The sequence below is a fragment of the Lissotriton helveticus genome, chromosome 1_1, assembly GCF_964261635.1.
Source record: "Lissotriton helveticus chromosome 1_1, aLisHel1.1, whole genome shotgun sequence".
Taxonomy (NCBI): domain Eukaryota; kingdom Metazoa; phylum Chordata; class Amphibia; order Caudata; family Salamandridae; genus Lissotriton; species Lissotriton helveticus.
This window is the reverse complement of record NC_136057.1, coordinates 30,092,337-30,110,176: the sequence shown is the minus strand read 5'-3', so window position 1 is coordinate 30,110,176 and position 17,840 is coordinate 30,092,337. Positions and strand designations below refer to the sequence as shown.

General features: G+C 43.8%; 1 protein-coding gene across 1 annotated transcript in view; it reads left to right on the top strand.

The window, feature by feature from the left end:
• The window catches only part of CD6 (CD6 molecule), a 262,122-nt gene that overhangs the window by 65,022 nt on the left and 179,260 nt on the right, over positions 1 to 17,840 (top strand). The gene's annotated exons all lie outside the window — the stretch shown is intronic.

Here is a 17,840-nt window from a genome sequence, read left to right as displayed (position 1 = left end):
TTCCAAATGCATTCTGGGTAATATGTGTAAGTGGCACCTAGCTGCAAGGGGTGAGAATGCTACAGTAGAAAGAACCTGAAAAAGTTTGTGTTAAGATTTGTTTTCGAAGAAAATGAGGATAAGAGCTGCTCTTATGGATTCTGGGAGCTAATTTCATAGTCTAGGGGCTAGGCAGGAAAAAACCCATTTCGCTGTCTCGCTTTTTATTCATTTTCAGGACCTCCAGTCTCCGTCTCGCTTCTGCTCTTTACAGTTTCTGTCTGTCTCTGGTGCAGAGTTTTTGTTGCAGGTAGCTGGGAAGAGACAGCAATGATTATCATAGAAAATAAGTAATGCATATACATTTGTAAATTAATATTGTAAACAGTTTAAAAAGTAGCAATTGTTATGTATATCAGGTTGTTTCCTTTGCCTCTTTTGCTACAAAACACAGCTAATGAAAGGGGTGAAACAAAAGAAAGATAGACTGGCCCTTCAGACACTGAGGGGCAGATGTATCATTCTTTCATGCAATGCAGCAGGCCACCTTCCTGCGATGTGTCAAAGGGCAGGAACGCACCGTATTTACCACTATGAAGTTGAAAGGATTTATAGAGCGCTCTAACACCATGCGGTTTCTTGGCGCTACGCAGTGACAGAGCTGAGGGGAGACCGGGAGGTTCCTACGGAGAATAAGCTTGGGAGAAAAGGTGGGTTTTAAGAGCTTTACGGAAATCCATATAGGTGGGGGCGGACCTAATGGTAAAGGGGAGCGAATTCCAGAGGTGGGGGGCAAGGATAGAAAACCTCATGCCTCCAAATTTTTTCCTCTGAAAACGAGGGACGTTCTGTAGAATCTGCGTGGAGGAGCGGAGGCTTCTGCTGGGAACGTAAGCGCAGATCAGCGTGTTGATAAAAACTGGAGCAGTGCCAGCTAAGGCCCTGAAGATCAGGCAGCCCATCTTAAATAGAGATCGCTGGGAGATGGGTAGCCAATGTAGCGTTTTTAGCAGGGGAGTGGCTCGATGGGACTTAGGAAGCCTATAGATAAGACGTGCTGCTTGATTTTGAATCAATTGTAAGCGCCAAATTTCATAAGCCGGAGCGCCTATATATAGGGCATTGCCGTAGTCAAGGCGGGATAGAATCATGGCCAAAAGAATGAGTTTGAGGGCATCAGTGGAGAAAAAACGGGAGATTTTGCGTATGACTCTGAGAGACAGAAAACAGGATGAGACAACTGTACCAATACGGTGCATTCCTCTCCTTTCCTAGCGCTGGTGCACTTTTCGTTGCCGAGCGCCAAAACAGGCACCGTTGCGTCATGGTGCAATGATGCCAGCGTTGTAAGCAGGATTGTGTTTGTGCAGAATGGGAGAACTTCATACACGAAAGCAATCCTGAAAGGCATTTTGCGCTTTCTACGTGTTCTACAGAATACAGCACACATAAGAAGAGGTAATAAATGAGGAGAAATAAAAGATATTTCTCCTAGTTACGTCTCACCCGGGGAGGCGTAGTATTTTGACGCATTCTCAGATCTACCACTAATGGTAAATCGAGAAATGCGCCAAAATCCATGGGTGGATCCGTGGGAACACCCTGGCTCCATCCATGGGACACCTCCCTACCGCAGAGTAACGCTATTCGCGCTGCGTTGCGTTACTCCGGATTTATCAAGCCTCGCAGGGCCACTCAGGGCGGCCTTCTGTGGCTGTATACACCTCACCTGGGTTTTCCATCGCCCTTGCGCCCCCTTGTGTCATGCACGGGTGACGCCAAACCTTGATAAACCTGGCTATGAATGTGATATTTGCAATAGTCTTGTGTACTAAGGGCCATATGTATCAAGCCAAATTGACTTTGCAAACGCCGAAATTCTGCGAATTTCGGCGTTTGCGAATGCACTTTGGACTAATGGTATGCATCAAGGAAATCTGCTTGAAAAATAAGGAATCGCTAAATTTACGATTCTTTATCTTGCGATTGCATTTAAGGAATCGCAAATTTTGCGATTCCTTAAATGCAATGTAAGAAGCCCAAAAAAAATAGCAAATTGGCCTTAAGGAATCGCAAAGTACCACCAACTTCCAGTTGGTGGTAAGTTGCGAATTCCTTTCAAAATGCATATTTTTTCATTTTTCAAAGTGCCATGTGACGCACATACATGCCCTTAGGGCATGTATGTGCGCCACATGTGCACCCATGCAGATTTCAGGGGTGCAACAGGGTGTTCTTTGGACACCCCTGCACCCTTGAAAATATTCTTAATTTGCGATTAGCATATTGCGAATCGCAAATTTCCCCTTCATTCCTATGGGCCTCCTGGCCCATGGAAATGAATGGGAAATTATTCCTTAATTGCGATTAGCAATTTGCTAATCGCAATTAAGGAATTTCAAGGAATCGCTAACAAGAAGCGAATTTCTACATACATACCATTTTGCGATTTCTAAATAGCGATTCCTTAAAAATCGCTACTTAGAAATCGCAAAACGGAATGTTGATACATATGGCCCTAAATGAGTTACTGAACTTTTAGCAAGATTGGAGCGATACAGCTACAACAACATAGGACCCCTCAGTGACACCCATGTAGTAGGAAGCTTCACTGGAGGCAGAGACAGTTGCTACTTTAACATGAATTATTGAAGGGATTGTATCTTATGAGTTACTGTTGTTGCTTCACCTTTGTCTGTGTTTATGGCCTTGTTGTCAGAAGAAAAGTAAACTAATGATGATTTCTAAATTCAATGCAACTTTTGAAAGAAGAAAAATCTTGAAACTTTTTCTGAAATCCTAGTTTTGTTTTTAAAAGATGTCATCAGAGAACTTCTGCTTTTATAGAGCATTATGAACGGATTTCCAGTTTCTGACAAAATATCCTAAAAGTGTAATACTTACTGCAAGCATTGTTCTTTCACAGGAGAAGGGGCATGCTGCAAGTGAGTCATTCTCAGTGCAGTGACTGGAAGAGCAGGGAACAGTAAGTGCAGGAGACTGGGGGAGAGGGGGCAGGGATAGAATGAACCCTCCCTCACCCAATGACTGAGGTGGGGGTGCGAGGGGGCAGGGCTTGCATGGATTCTTCCTGCAAGAAGGCATGGGAGAGGAAAGAGCTGGAAGTGCAGGAGACCTCCTTTTAGCAAATAACTGAGGGTGGGAGTCAGGGATAGTATGAACCTTACCTTACCCAATGACTGCAATGGGGGGGCTTGATGTTCCTTTCCCTCAAGCATGCCTGGAAGAGGAGGGCCCAGGAAGTGCTGGAGACCTCGTTCATCAAATGACTGAAGTGGGGGGGGCTTGCATGTTCCTTGCATGTTCTTTTCTCTTAGGCATGCCTGGAAGAGGAGGACTCAGGAAGTGCAGGAGACCGCCTTTATCGAATGAGTGAAGTGTGGGAGTGGCAGGGCTTGAAAGGACGCTTCCCGCAAGCATGCCTGGGAGAGTGCCTCCTCACAAGAAATGTCCCCCAAGAGGAGTCCTTGGACCCTCCCCTCTGGGATCAGGCTGAGAGGCAGATTGTGGGAGAGAAGTGGGGGTCACACACATGGGCACTACCCTATGGAATCTGACACAGAGAAAAGTGGGAGTCACCTGCACGCCTCCAGTAAAGAACTGAGCTGGTGGGTAGAGGCAGCCACATGCACCCTAACCCCCTAGAATGAGTGGGTGAGCCGCAAGAGTGCGCCTTGTGACGGTGGCGTTCTTAGACAGACGTGGTCTACGTAGGAGTATGAGTGCAGAAGGGAGAGTGTCCAAGTGAAACTTTCCCTCCGAACTGAGTAGGATACAGGATGTCATCCATTAAGGAACCCACAGGTGAGTGGGTGGAAGGGAGAGAGAGCAAAAGCAATAAAAAGAGAGTGTGAGAGAGAAAGAGAGACTGAGGGGCTGATGTACTTGTTGGCGGAAAGGGTACTCGTAATGGGGACGGAGTACTCTTTCCGCCCACCTGAATGTCCTCCTGCCTCATTTAGAGTCCAGTGAACCTGCAGTGTGTAGATGATGGTGGCTGCTTCGTCTCCTCTGCTTACACACACCTTTGACAGCCCGATGGAGTAAGGGTGGAAACAGCATTTATATCACACGTGCTACAAGGCATGCGACTACGATGCGGTCATTGCAACGACCAAGTTGTTACAACGCAAACCATTACATTGCAAGTTGTTTCTACTACTTGCTGTAAAGGGTGCTAAAATAGTATAATTCACTATTCCAACACCTTCCCTACTGTTGCACACGCTGGAGTTGGAATAGTAAATTATACTATTCCTAAGTCCAGCGTGCCCCCTACAGCAAGTCGTAGAAATGACTTGCGATGTAATGGTTTGCATTGTAACAACACGGTCGTTGTAACCGCTGCATTATAATCGCATGCGATGTAGTGCATGCGATGTAACATCGCATATCCGAGTGAGGGGCCAACAGAAGTTTGACCAAGTGTATGCCCGCCCTATTTAGATTGGGCGGACACATGGCCAATTGTCACTGCCCATCACCACCATGAAAACGTGGCGATAAGGGGCAGTGAAAACTTTTAACTAACCCCCATGCCAGCAAAGAATACTCCTGTGGTAGGGGGGCATTGTTGATTTTATTTTCAAAAATAAAACATTGTAAGTTTGATGTACGGCTCCATCATGTTGACGGAGCCATCCGTCAGACTTACAATACACTGCCATAACAGCGGTTCCTGAAAATGCAAGAGATGTCTGCAGGGGCAGCGGACATCTCTGAATATGACAGACGGAGTACCCTCCCCATGGCGGAGTACTGCCCTTGGGGGAGTAAAGTACTCCGCCCTGGCAATGGTAATTACTCTGTCCACCAACAATTATATCAGCCCCTCATCACTTGAATAGCCCCTCCACTTGAATGAGTACCAGAGTGTAGAGTGTTCAGTTCTTGAACACTAATTTGCTGCAGTGTTAAATTCTAGTCTTTTTAACAATTTCTAGACAACCTTTGTACCCTGAATCTTTTATGATGAAGGTAAGCATCGCTGTTGTGATTATCTTTCTCTTGGCTCGACCTCCCTAGGCACAATCCCTGATAAACCTCGCTATATTTATTATTTTCAAAGGTGAACAACATTCTGAAATAGACTGATCACCTCTGTTACTCCTTTTTATGAACTGAAAGATGGGATTGAGCCCTCTCACAGGTATGTTTATGGTACATCAGTGTTTATACCTGCTGCTATCGCCTGAAACTGGTGGATCTCTTGTGAATACTGGTATGTTACTTACACGGATATATGCTTTCCATGTGATTTATTAACTATTCTGCTTTTTAGGTCTGGCATGGATATAGCTTAAGCTGCTTCGCCTGCCTCATGTAATTAAAAAAATCCAATATATTAAAAATACATAAATATACATATAGGGACTTTGTATCAGACATTTTCATCCATTGGTCAGTTCAACTGTCATTCACATTTTGCTACCACCAACCACAACATGGGGCAATGGCTTAGCCCACGTCAGCCGTTGACTCTCTTGTGAATTACTTCTCTTCTGAATGACTGAATTTTGCCTGATAACATATGCGCACCTGCCCAAAAAGAAGTGCTCTTCAGTGCTCGGACGGGTGGACCAAACCTTTTCTTTACCAATGCCTATGGAGCCGATTCACAGAACTAACTTAAGACAAAATCCTAAACTTACTTCTTTTGGTATTCACAGAAGTTAGGATTTTGTCTTAAGTTTGTCTTAAGACAAACTTAAGACAGACTTAAGACAGACTTAAGACAGACTTAAGACAAAATCCTAACTTTAGTCTGTCTTAAGTCTGTCTTAATTTTGTCTTAAGTTTGTCTTAAGACAAACGTAAGACAAAATCCTAACTTCTGTGAATACCAAAAGTAGTAAATTTAGGATTTTGTCTTAAGTGTGTCTTAAGACAAACTTAAGACAGACTTAAGACAGACTTAAGACAGACTTAAGACAAAATCCTAACTTTAGTCTGTCTTAAGTCTGTCTTAATTTTGTCTTACGTTTGTCTTAAGACAAACGTAAGACAAAATCCTAACTTCTGTGAATACCAAAAGTAGTAAATTTAGGATTTTGTCTTAAGTGTGTCTTAAGACAAACTTAAGACAGACTTAAGACAGACTTAAGAGAAACTTAAGACAAAATCCTAACTTAAGTCTGTCTTAAGTCTGTCTTAAGTTTGTCTTAAGACAAACGTAAGACAAAATCCTAACTTCTGTGAATACCAAAAGTAGTAAGTTTAGGATTTTGTCTTAAGTTAGTTCTGTGAATCTTGCCCTTTCTTTCTTTCTAATATATCCTTTAAAAATGTTTAATCATCCATGTGTATTTAAAGTATGTCATGTTATGCGTATTTGTTTAACGTGCTAATCACCTGAAGGGTATCCTGGAGATGGAGGAGCTGAGTCGGGCGATCAGGCTCCTAATTGAATCCTCTGGCCATTGGTTTCTTCCGGAACTCTAGTAGGTATGGGGAGTTCCTGACATTGTGTGGAAGGTCGTTCTGGATTTGGCGTCAATGTAGGAGAAGGAGCACCCTCTTGATTTGCTACTGTGGATGCGGGGCATTTGTGCGAGGTGGAATGTAGCTGAGCGCAGTGGCCTGGTGGGTTGGTTGAAGTTGAGGCAATGGTTGAGGTAGGCAGGTCCGATGTTGTGGAGGGCTTTGTGTGCATGGGTGAGCTGCTTGAGTTGGCATCGCTTATGAATTGGTAGTCAGTGTAGCTCTGTGAGGTCAGACGTGATGTATGCACTGCGGCTGATGTTGGGATGAGTCTGGAGGTGGTTTTCTGGGTGGTCTGCAGTCTCTGTATGAGTTCAATGTTAATGCTGGCATGAAGTGCATTGCTATAGTCTAGTCTTCTGGTGATGAGGGCCTGGGTGACTGTGCGTCCGGTGTCAGTGGGGAGCCACTAGAATATTTTGCAGAGCATAAGTAGGATGAAGAAGCAGAAGGAGGTGATGGTGTTCACTTGTTTGGCTATTGTGACTGTGAGTCAGTCGTCCAAGATGAGGCTGAGTGTGGTCTGCGAGGGTGGGTGTGGATCTCAGATCTGTTGGTTAGCTGGAGGAGTCCCATGGAGAGTTCCTATTCCTGAAGATCAGGACTTGTGTTTTAACCATGTTGAGTTTTAGGGGGTTGTGTTTCTTCCAGTTTGCTACGTTTGGCATGCAGGAGGTGAAGTTAGTCCTAGTGGTGTGGTTGTTGTCTGTGAGGGAGAGGGCGAGCTGGGTGTCGTCTGTGTAGGAGACAATGTTGATTCATGGGATCTTATGACGTGGAGCAATGTCACCATGTAGATCTTGAAGAAGGTAGGCCTCAGCGATGATCCTTGAGGGACTCCGCAGATTAGGTTTTTGGGTTCAGAAGTGTAGGGCGGACGCCCGATTTGCAGGGTCTTTTTGGAAAGAAAAGGGGCCAGCCAACTCAGGGCGGATCCGTATACTCCAGAGTTGTGGAGTCTTGTGATGAGGGTGCTGTGGGAGACAGTGTTGAAGCCTGCGGTGAGGTCGAGTATTATAAGTGCTGCGGTTTCCCCTTTGTCCATGATGGTCCAGATGTTGTCAGTCACTGCGGTGAGAGAGGGGTCCATGCTGTGGTTGCTGCTCAATCCAGACTGTGAGATGTCTAGTAGGTGGTGTTGTCCAAGATGGTTGGAAAGTTGTTTATTAATAGCTTTCTCTATGACTTTAGATGGGAAGGGCAAGAGTGAGATGGGTCTGTCATTGCTGAGCTCTTTTGGGTCTGACGTGGGCTTTTTCTGGAGAGCTGTGATTTCTGCATGTTTCCAGTTGTCCGGGAAGGTTCCACTTTCGATGGAGGTGCTGATGATGGTGGCGAGTTGGGAGCTGATCAGAGTTCCTCTTAGGTTGTCGATACGGTGGGGGCAAGGGTTGGTGGGGAGAATAACCTTGTCCAACCTCCCTTGAAGAACCAATAACAACAGCCCAGTTGACCACTTTCCCGTCTCTAAACACAGATAACTTTTGGTCCATCCTACTCTCCATAAAATCTGACTCCAATGGCCAAAGCCCCACTTGATGTCTTACAAGAAGGAGGCAATGTAATTTACCCAATTTTAATGAAGATCCTAAATATAAATCAGTTTTTGTAAAGGTGGAGAGGTGTGGTGCAGTGGCCAGAGCAGCTGACTTCGAAGCACACGGTTCACAGTTCGATCCCCGGCTCCTGCGGCAGCTCAGCTCAGCACCATGTGACTCTGAGTAATAGCTCACTTAATTTCCACAACGGCCCCCAGCGCCTTGAGACCCGTAAGGGTGAGCAGTTCGCTCTTTACAAATACGGATTTCCATATTCTGATGATACTCAATTGACCCTTGTGCTCACCCCTGATTCTCGGTATAAAAGGGGGTGGCGATGGACGGAGCATCTGAACCAATCAAACACTCACACCCAGTCAAAAGATCTGGGTTTAATCCATCACCGTTCTTTAGCCCACTCTGTCACCCCAGTTCAGACATGGCCATATGCAAATCAGTCTGACCCTGTGCCTCATGGGAACAGTCCAGCCCGAACTACCAAGCCATGCCTTCCCTGGACCGGAAACAAGCTTCCGAGGACCGGTTTCTGGCATTTCAGTCGTCTTCAGCCCGGCTAGCTTGAATCCAGTGGCAAAGTGAGCAACGGACTCAACGTCTGAGCATACCCTGCCAACTTATCTCATCAGGCATCCAGGGACTTGAATGTCTGTCTTAAGGAAGTACCAAATGGATGACAGACAGTAGCCTCAAACTTAATGGCAGGAAGATAGAGCTGCTGGTTGTCAGCAACAACATGTCCTGATGGAGAGAACTGTTCTGGCCTCTATGCCTTGAGGAGCGACCAGTGCCCTCAACTCTAGGAGAAAGCTTCGGTTTCTGGCTGGACAGGTAGCTCACTATGGAAAACCAAACCCAAAAACTCTCCTCAACCTGTTATGGACTATTGCGAACACTAAGAAAAGTTATGCAGTGGCTACCACCGCCTTCCAAAACTGTGATTATACAGAGATGAATTAATTCCCGGCTTGACTAGTGCAACTCCCTATTCCTGGGAAGTCCTCAATATGTCCTAAAATGCCTACAAATCATTCAGAATGCCGCCGCACACCTACTCTTCAAGCTCCCCAAACATCACTCAGCAGCTCCAGTATTGGCGGCGTTGCATTCACTCCCAATACAAAAGAGGATACACTTCAAGGTTCTATGTATGGCCCATCGGGCGATGCAAGGAAAAGGCCCCGCTTCCGATTCGAAGACTACTTTACACTTACACGCCCAAGTGGTCATTACGTTCTGAGAACTCATTGCTGTTGACCGTCCCGGAGGTCAAAAAGGTGAGATGTGGCGGCCGTTCCTTTGCCTTTCTGACTGCTAAATTGTATAACACCCTGTCTGCCGCCAATCTGAGACTGGCCCAGCTAGTAATCTCTATTTGGAAAATACTAAAGACTCATGTATTCTAACTCTGATATGGTTTGCCAAGACCTTGTAGGCTATCTCATCACTGGAAAATGCTGGAAAACCTTTTGGGGTAGCTGCGTGTTGTACAAGACATCTTGAATAAAATTGAATGGATTGTTTGCCTGATTTCTGCTGTATCTTTTGGGGTGATGGGTTTCCAGTTTGCGATGTGGTGGTTCGATTTGGTAGTGGTGGGCAGCAGGTTGATGAGTTCTTGTGTCTTGTGAACGGGGTCGAAGCTGATGTAGATATTGAGGATTTTTTGTGTGAAAGAAATTGGAGAGGTTCTCTCAGAGGCTTACGAAGGGGTGATTGGGTTGTTGGCGGCTGGTGGGATGGAGAATTCTTTGATGGTGTTGAAGCTCTCTCTGCCTTTGATGGATGTGTTGAGCAGTTTGAGAGCGAGGGCTGATTTTCTTGGCTCGTTGAGGTGAATGTGATATTTCCTGAGCGTGGACTTGTGTTTCTTGAGGTGGCATCCCAGCCGGTTCATCATTTTCTCTCCAGCTGTTTCAGTGGCCTTTTGATTTTTAAGGTCTTCGGTGTACCAGCTGGCTCATTTATTGGTTCTTGAGTGTCTGACATTCTTCATGGGGGCTAGAGCGTCTGCGCCAGTAGTGATCTTGTTGTTGAAGGCTTTGATGTTGGTATGCAGGTAGGCGAGGAAGTTTGGTTGGTGGGCAATGAGGGTGTTGGTCCAGTCTGTATCCTTTATCTTGTTCCAGCTATGTCTGGGTTTTTAAAAAATAATTTTTATTTTTATTTTATTTAGTTTTCTTTAGCGTGAACTTGACCCGAATGTATCGGGTATCAGATCGCTTTACACGAGCACCAGTTGCGTTACATGAGGACACATACATTTTTGTTAGGCACGGGGAGATGAAGTGATTTGCCCAGAATCACAGGATGTTGTGCGTCCCTCCCGAGACGCGAACCTGGTTCCCCAGCTCCAAGGTCGATCGCCCTAGCAGTTAGACCAACTCATCTTGTTAGAAGCCTTTGCTGCGGGGAGGGGGTGGTGCATCGATGAAGAAGTGGACGATGGAGTGGTCTGTCCAAGTGAGCCCAGTGAGGTGGCAGAACTTCACCTTGTTGCTGGCTGTGAAGATGGGGTTGAGGATGTGTCCTGTGTATGTCTTCACGTTTTAGTAATTCAAAGCCAATAGTATATTTGTCCACCCTGAGACTGAGGGACCGTCTTGAACTGCTTACCCTGAGACTGAGGGCATGCTTCAGCATGGTTTATTGCCCACCTTGAAACTTTGGGCCTGCCTCAGTGCGGTCCATTGCCCACCCTGAGATAAGGATGCTTCAGCGTGAGCCATTGTCCACCTGAGTTTGAGAGCCAATGGCTGAAGTGGTGCTACAGCGGGGTCTATTGCCCACCCTGAGACTGAAGGGATGCTTCAGTGTGGACCATTGCCCACCTTGAAAGTGAGGCCATGCTTCAGCATGGTCCATTGCCCACCCTGAGAGCCAAAGGCTGAAGTGGTGCCTCATCGGGGTTCACTGCCCACCGTTGAGACTGAAGGGATGCTTCAGCGCAGTCCATCGCCCACCTTGAGAACGAGAACATGCTTCAGCGCAGTCCGTCGCCCACCTTGAGAATGAGGACATGTTTCAGCGGGTCCATTGTCCACCCTATTGCTTTTTGTTTTCACCCTGAAAGTGAAGACATATCTTGAACGGATCACTGACATAATATCGACAGTCAAAATATCGACTTACCAAAATATTGAGGTAAAAATATAGAATGCCAAAATATCGACTTCCTATCTACAAACAGTTAAGTACAAAAATATCGACTCCAAAATATCGATAGGAAAAAATATAGACAGTCAAAATATCGATTTTTTAAAATATCTTAAAAGTAATTTTAAAGTACTATAATAATAATTATAATTAATTTAAACACACTTAAAATACTTAAATAAACTTAAAATTATTAAATAATTATTGTAACTTAAAAAAAATATATATTTTTAAATATATATATATATATATATCTATATATACATATTAATAACAAAACATATACAATATTTTTTCCGTAGGATAGCGAGAGGTTTAAATTTACTATTCCCACTCCAGTGAGGGCAACAGTAGTGAAAGCGTTGGATAGCGTAGGGGTTAAAAATAACTATTCCTACTCCAGAGAGTGCAACAGTAGGGAAAGCTTTGGATAGCGTAGGGGTAAATATTACTATTCCCACTCCACAGAGTGCAACAGTAGGGAAAGCGTTGGATAGCGTAGGGGTAAAAATTACTATTTCCACTCCAAAGAGTGCAACAGTAGGGAAAGCGTTGGATAGCGTAGGGCTAAAAATTACTATTCCCACTCCAAAGAGTGCAACAGTAGCGAAACCGTTGGATAGTGTATGGGTAAAAATTACTATTCCCACTCCAAAGAGTGCAACAGTAGGGAAAGCGTTGGATAGCGTAGGGGTAAAAATTACTATTCCCACTCCAGTGAGTGCAACAGTAGGGAAAGCGTTGGATCCCGTAGGGGTAAAAATCACTATTCCAACTCCAGCAAGTGCAACAGTAGGGAAAGCGTTGGATAGCGTAGGGGTAAAAATTACTATTCCCACTCCAGCGAGTGCAACAGTAGGGAAAGCGTTGGATACCGTAGGGGTAAAAATTACTATTCCCACTCCAAAGAGTGCAACAGTAGGGAAACCGATGGATAGCGTAGGGGTAAAAATTACTATTCCCACTCCAGCAAGTGCAACAGTAGGGAAAGTGTTGGATACCGTAAGGGTACAAATTACTATTCCCACTCCAGCGAATGCAACAGTAGGTAAAGCGTTGGATAGCGTAGGGGTAAAAATTACTATTCCATCTCCAGCGAGTGCAACAGTAGGGAAAACGTTGGATAGCGTAGGGGTAAAAATTACTATTCCCACTCCAAAGAGTGCAACAGTAGGGAAAGCGTTGGATAGCGTAGGGGTAAAAATTACTATTCCAACGTCCAGCGAGTGCAACAGTAGGGAAAGCATTGGATAGCGCAGGGGTAAAATTTACTATTCCCACTCCAGAGAGTGCAACAGCAGGGAAAGCGTTGGATGGCTTAGGGGTAAAAATTACTATTCCAACTCCAGCGAGTGCAACAGTAGGGAAAGCGTTGGATGGCTTAGGGGTAAAAATTACTATTCCAACTCCAGCGAGTGCAACAGTAGGGAAAGCGTTGGATAGCGTAGGGGTAAAAATTACTATTCCCAATCCAGCGAGTGCATCAGTAGGGAAAGCGTTGGATAGCGTAGGGGTAAAAATTACTATTCCCACTCCAGAGAGTGCAACAGTAGGGAAGGCGTTGGATAGCATATGGGTAAAAATGACTATTCCCACTCCAGTAAGTGCAACAGTAGGGAAAGCGTTGGATAGCGTAGGGGTAAAAATTACTATGACCACTCCAGAGAGTGCAACAGTAGGGAAAGCGTTGGATAGCGTAGGGGTAAAAATTACTATTCCCACTCCAGCGAGTGCAACAGTAGGGAAAGCGTTGGATAGCGTAGGGGTAAAAATTACTATTCCCACTCCAGCGAGGGCAACAGTAGGGAAAGCGTTGGATAGCGTAGGGGTAAAAATTACTATTACCACTCCAGAGAGTGCAACAGTAGGGAAAGCGTTGGATAGCGTAGGGGTAAAAATTACTATTCCCACTCCAGCGAGTGCAACAGTAGGGAAACCGTTGGATAGCGTAAGGGTAAATTTTAATATCCCCACTCTAGTGAAAATAAATTATTATAAATCACATAATTATAAATTAATCAATTAATAAATTTTAATTACCAATTAAGAATTAATTAATTACCAATAAAAAATTATTTAACAATTTATTTTAAATAAATACCAATTAATTAATTATCATGTTAAATTAATTATATTAAATTACTTCCCACCCTATTCCCCTATAAAGCAACAACCCGCTGCTAAAAATAAAATAATATTATTCACATAATTATCAATTAATCAATTAATAAACATTAAATATCAATTAAAAAATAATTAATTACCAATTAAAAATTAATTGACAATTTATTCAAAATAAATACCAATCACTTAATTAGTTAACATATTTCATTAATTATAATTAAATTAATTCCCACCCCTATTCCCCTATAAACCCACAACCCACTGAAGAAAAAAAATATTATTCACATATTTGTCAATTAAACAATTAATTAAAATTAATTATCAATTAACAATTAATTAATTATCAATTAAAAATTAATGAGAAATTAATTCAAAATAATTACCAATTAATTTACATATTTAATTAATTATAATTAAATTACTTCCCACCCTATTCCCCTATAAACCCACAACCCGCTACAGAAAATAAATGACTATAATTAAAATATTTATCAATTAATCAATTAAAATTAATTACCAATTATATTTTAATTATTTACCAATTAATAATTAATTAACAATTAATTCTAAATAAATAATAAATACATTAACATATTTTATTAATTATAATTAAATTACTTCCCACCCTATTCCCCTATAAACCCGCAACCCGCTACAGAATTATATTACTCAAAAAATAAAAATTAATATTAACTTACCTAAAAATCGATATTTTTGTTGTCTATATTATGTCTAGTCGATATTATGTCCATTCTATATTTTTTGATTCGATATTATGTCCATTCTATTCGATATTAACATTTTCTAGTCGATATTTTGGTAGTCTATATTATGTCTAGTCGATATTATGTCTATTCTATATTTTTGACTCGATATTATGTCTAGTCGAAATTAAAAACTCGATATTTTGACTGGTTACCATCTTGAACTGCCCACCTTGAGACTAAAGGCATTCCTCTGCAAAGCCCCCGGTTCACCATGAGAATGAGGGCATGCTTCAGCGTGGTCCATTGTCCACTCAGAGACTGAGAGCGAATCTCTGTGTGGTCTATTTTTGAACCAGAGAAACAGTACTTGGCTTGAATTGTCCACCCTGCGACTGAGTGCACGCTTCAGCGCAATCCATTGTCCAGTCTGAAACTGAGTGCATGCTTCAGCGTGGTCCATTGTCCACCCTGAGACTGAAGGAATGTTTTGAACTGTCCACCCGAGACTGAGGGCACCCCCTGTATGGTCCATCGCCCACCCTGAAACTGAAGGCATGTTTCAGTGTGGGCAATTGTCCACCCTGAGACTGATGGAATGTCTTGCACTGTCCACCCAAACTGAGGACACCCCCCTGCCTGGTCCATCGTCCACCCTGAGCCCAAGAGCATGCCTCAGCGGGGTCCATCGTCCACCCTGAGACTGGGGCATGTCTTATGTGAATGCTGGCACCCCGCCCTCCCTCAATAGAGGATGGCAGCTTGCAATGAAAGGTGCCGCGTTGTCCGTCATGAAGGAACCAAGGGCCAGATGTAGGTATCCAAATACCGGTTGGTAACGGCCGAAAATACCGTTTTTCTGCCGTTACGGATCGGTATTTGGATACCGAGATGTAGGGCATCTAAAAATACAGATTCGGTAATTCTACCGAATCGGTAAATTTACCGAATCGGTAAATTTACCGATTTGGTAAAATTACCGAATCTGCATTTTCAGATGTAGGTGGCACTGTAAACAGTGTCACAGGGCTTTAAGGATTCGTTATTTACCACCAACTAATAGTTGGTGGTAAATAACGGATACCTGTCTATATGCAAATCTGTGCATGTACACCTGTGCCATGTGGCACACATACATGCCCTAAGGGCAAGCCCTAATCAGGGGTGAAACAGGGTGTCAAAGTGACACCCTGCCACCCTTGAATTATTCGGTACTTACCGAATCGGTAATTACCGATTCGGTAATTGACATTCATACCTCCAGGCCCATAGGAATGAATGGCAATTACTGATTTGGTAATTACCGAATCTTACCGATTCGGTAAAAATACTGAAAATTTGCCTACATCAGATTTACCGATTCTAAAATACCGAATCAGTAAAATTCGGTATTTTAGAATCGGTAAAAATGATTTACCTACATCTAGCCCCAAGTGTACCCGGTGACAGGTGCTCACTAAACGCACCAGTTTGTGACCGCTGCGCCAGTGGCGCGAGGCTTCAGCACAGCCAGGAGTGGCGGCAGGGCCTTCCACGTTACAGCTCCCAGACTCTGGAATTCCATATTTTCCATCGAGCAGAGACCACGGCCTGCCTCTGTCTGAAGAACTGAGCCTCCCTTTTAATACTCTGCTTACAACATTCCTGGATCCTAGTGCATGTTTTGAGCTCTCCACTCCTCCCTGTGCCCCTCCCCCCCCTCACGCCGGTCACATGACCACCAATGACGCACTTCATCACTGTGCGGCACGTGCTCTGTCGCCTGAGACCACGTGCTCAACTCTGCGGTCTGTGCCCATTTTGCAAAAAATTGCTTGTATCTGAAGGTTCCAGGATGACGTAACTTCTGCTTTTATCGGATGGTATGAGGCGGACTTTGTTCCCATGTCGGTTCCGTTTCCGAGACTTTGTGGTCTAGAGACAACCTTTTGGACTGAACTGTCTTCCTGAGATCACCAGCTGGCCACTCTCAGAAGCTCAGATGGCAAACACGTAGAGAGGACAGCAGTGACGCGCTCCGCCCCTGAGTGTGGCGGTCATAGTGTTTTTGCATCTTTTGTAAATTGTATAAAGTCCCCACGAGGCACTTTTTAGTTCCTATTTAAAAACAAATGAATTTTATTCAAGTCAGACCAGCCCTTGTGTATCTTCAATTGTTGACGGATGATTGTATTATTTTTATAGTAGGGTTTTTAAAAGCATCTATGAAATCTAGGCACTGTATAAGACATGTTTTAGAAGTTCTATTGTGTGGTAACAGAGTTTGTTTCTTAAAAATTCTGTTAATTAACTTACTGTTTTCATGTATTGTATTTGTGTAACTTTTATGGTTTTGCAAACAAAAACCGAATAAAGTTTATTGACTGACTGACTGACTGCATCATAGGCATTTACTCTCCTCTGTAAGCAGGGGATTACCTTACGCACCTACGAGCTTGAGGGACACCTTGCTTCGCTGTCTGCCTTTGTCCTTCATTTGACTTTCTCAGGCACCAAGATGCCGTCTTTGGAAGATGCATTCTACAAACTACCTTGTGGTGACTCGTCACAGGGCAGAGGAGGGCTCCCTACCCACAGATTCTGGTGCCGAGGAGGTACAGAGGAAGGGCCCGATTCACAGAATGAACTTAAGACTCAATCCTAAACTTACTACTATTTTGGTATTCACAGAATGCACTTACTACTTTTGGCATTCACAGAATTAACTTACTACTTTTGGTATTCACAGAAGTTAGGATTTTGTCTTAAGTCTGCCTTAAGTCTGTCTTAAGTCTCTCTTAAGTCTGTCTTAAGTTTGTCTTAAGACAAACTTAAGACAAAATCCTAACTTCTGTGAATACCAAAAGTAGTAAGTTAATTCTGTGAATGCCAAAAGTAGTAAGTGCATTCTGTGAATACCAAAATAGTAGTAAGTTTAGGATTGAGTCTTAAGTTCATTCTGTGAATAGGGCCCTATGTTTGTACCTAACACCGGTGCCAGGCATGACACTGGCACAGCAATGTTGGCCTGAAGAGCATGTATCACCCCCATGTAAACGGGCGCTCTGAAAGATCCGCAGTTCACCAAGCAAAGCAAGCGCTGCAGGAGCTGGTTGGCAGTTTCTATGCGCATATGACATAACTGGCCAACACTTGCTCATTAGCTAAACACAAAGATGATGCGGTGACCCAGGTGATCCAGGGGTACCAAACTACACCATCCAGTCCTAAGACACAGCATCTCTCTGAGCCGTGTTGGACCAGGGAAAGTCTGATGAGCTTTCACCTGTCCCCACTCTCGACAAGGAGTGTGACTGGCTCAGGTCTCTGTTGAGCAGGAGGCACATGACACAGGTGGGTACCATGGAAGAAACATGATGGTCAAGGCCGAAGGCAGTTCTTATATCAATTTAAAAGAATATAGGTTTCGCGGATACAGCCCCTGTTCGAAGGGTCCAGCCTAGCACGAGGCCAGAACTATTCTTTCTCTGTGCCGATAGACTTTAGAGGCTAAAGTTCATGACACAGTAAGCAAGTGACTTTTTGCAAACATGTGCAAAGCTCCATTAACTCTTTACATTCCAGTGCAAACCATTTTGGATCCTGTAAACTGCCCTAAATGTAACACAAATAGTGCTTTGCACAGCTTTGTAATGCTTTACATCAAGGGGGTGTCCCATTGGTGGTACGCGCTACCACCCATGGTTTTTGATGCAAAGTCCTGCCTACTAAACATTTCAGGCACAGCTTTGAACCAAAACTTAACACCTCCTTGAGGCAGGCTTTAAGAAAATGCAATGCTTTAATTTCTGCCACCTTTTTACATATTGCATGTGTGCTG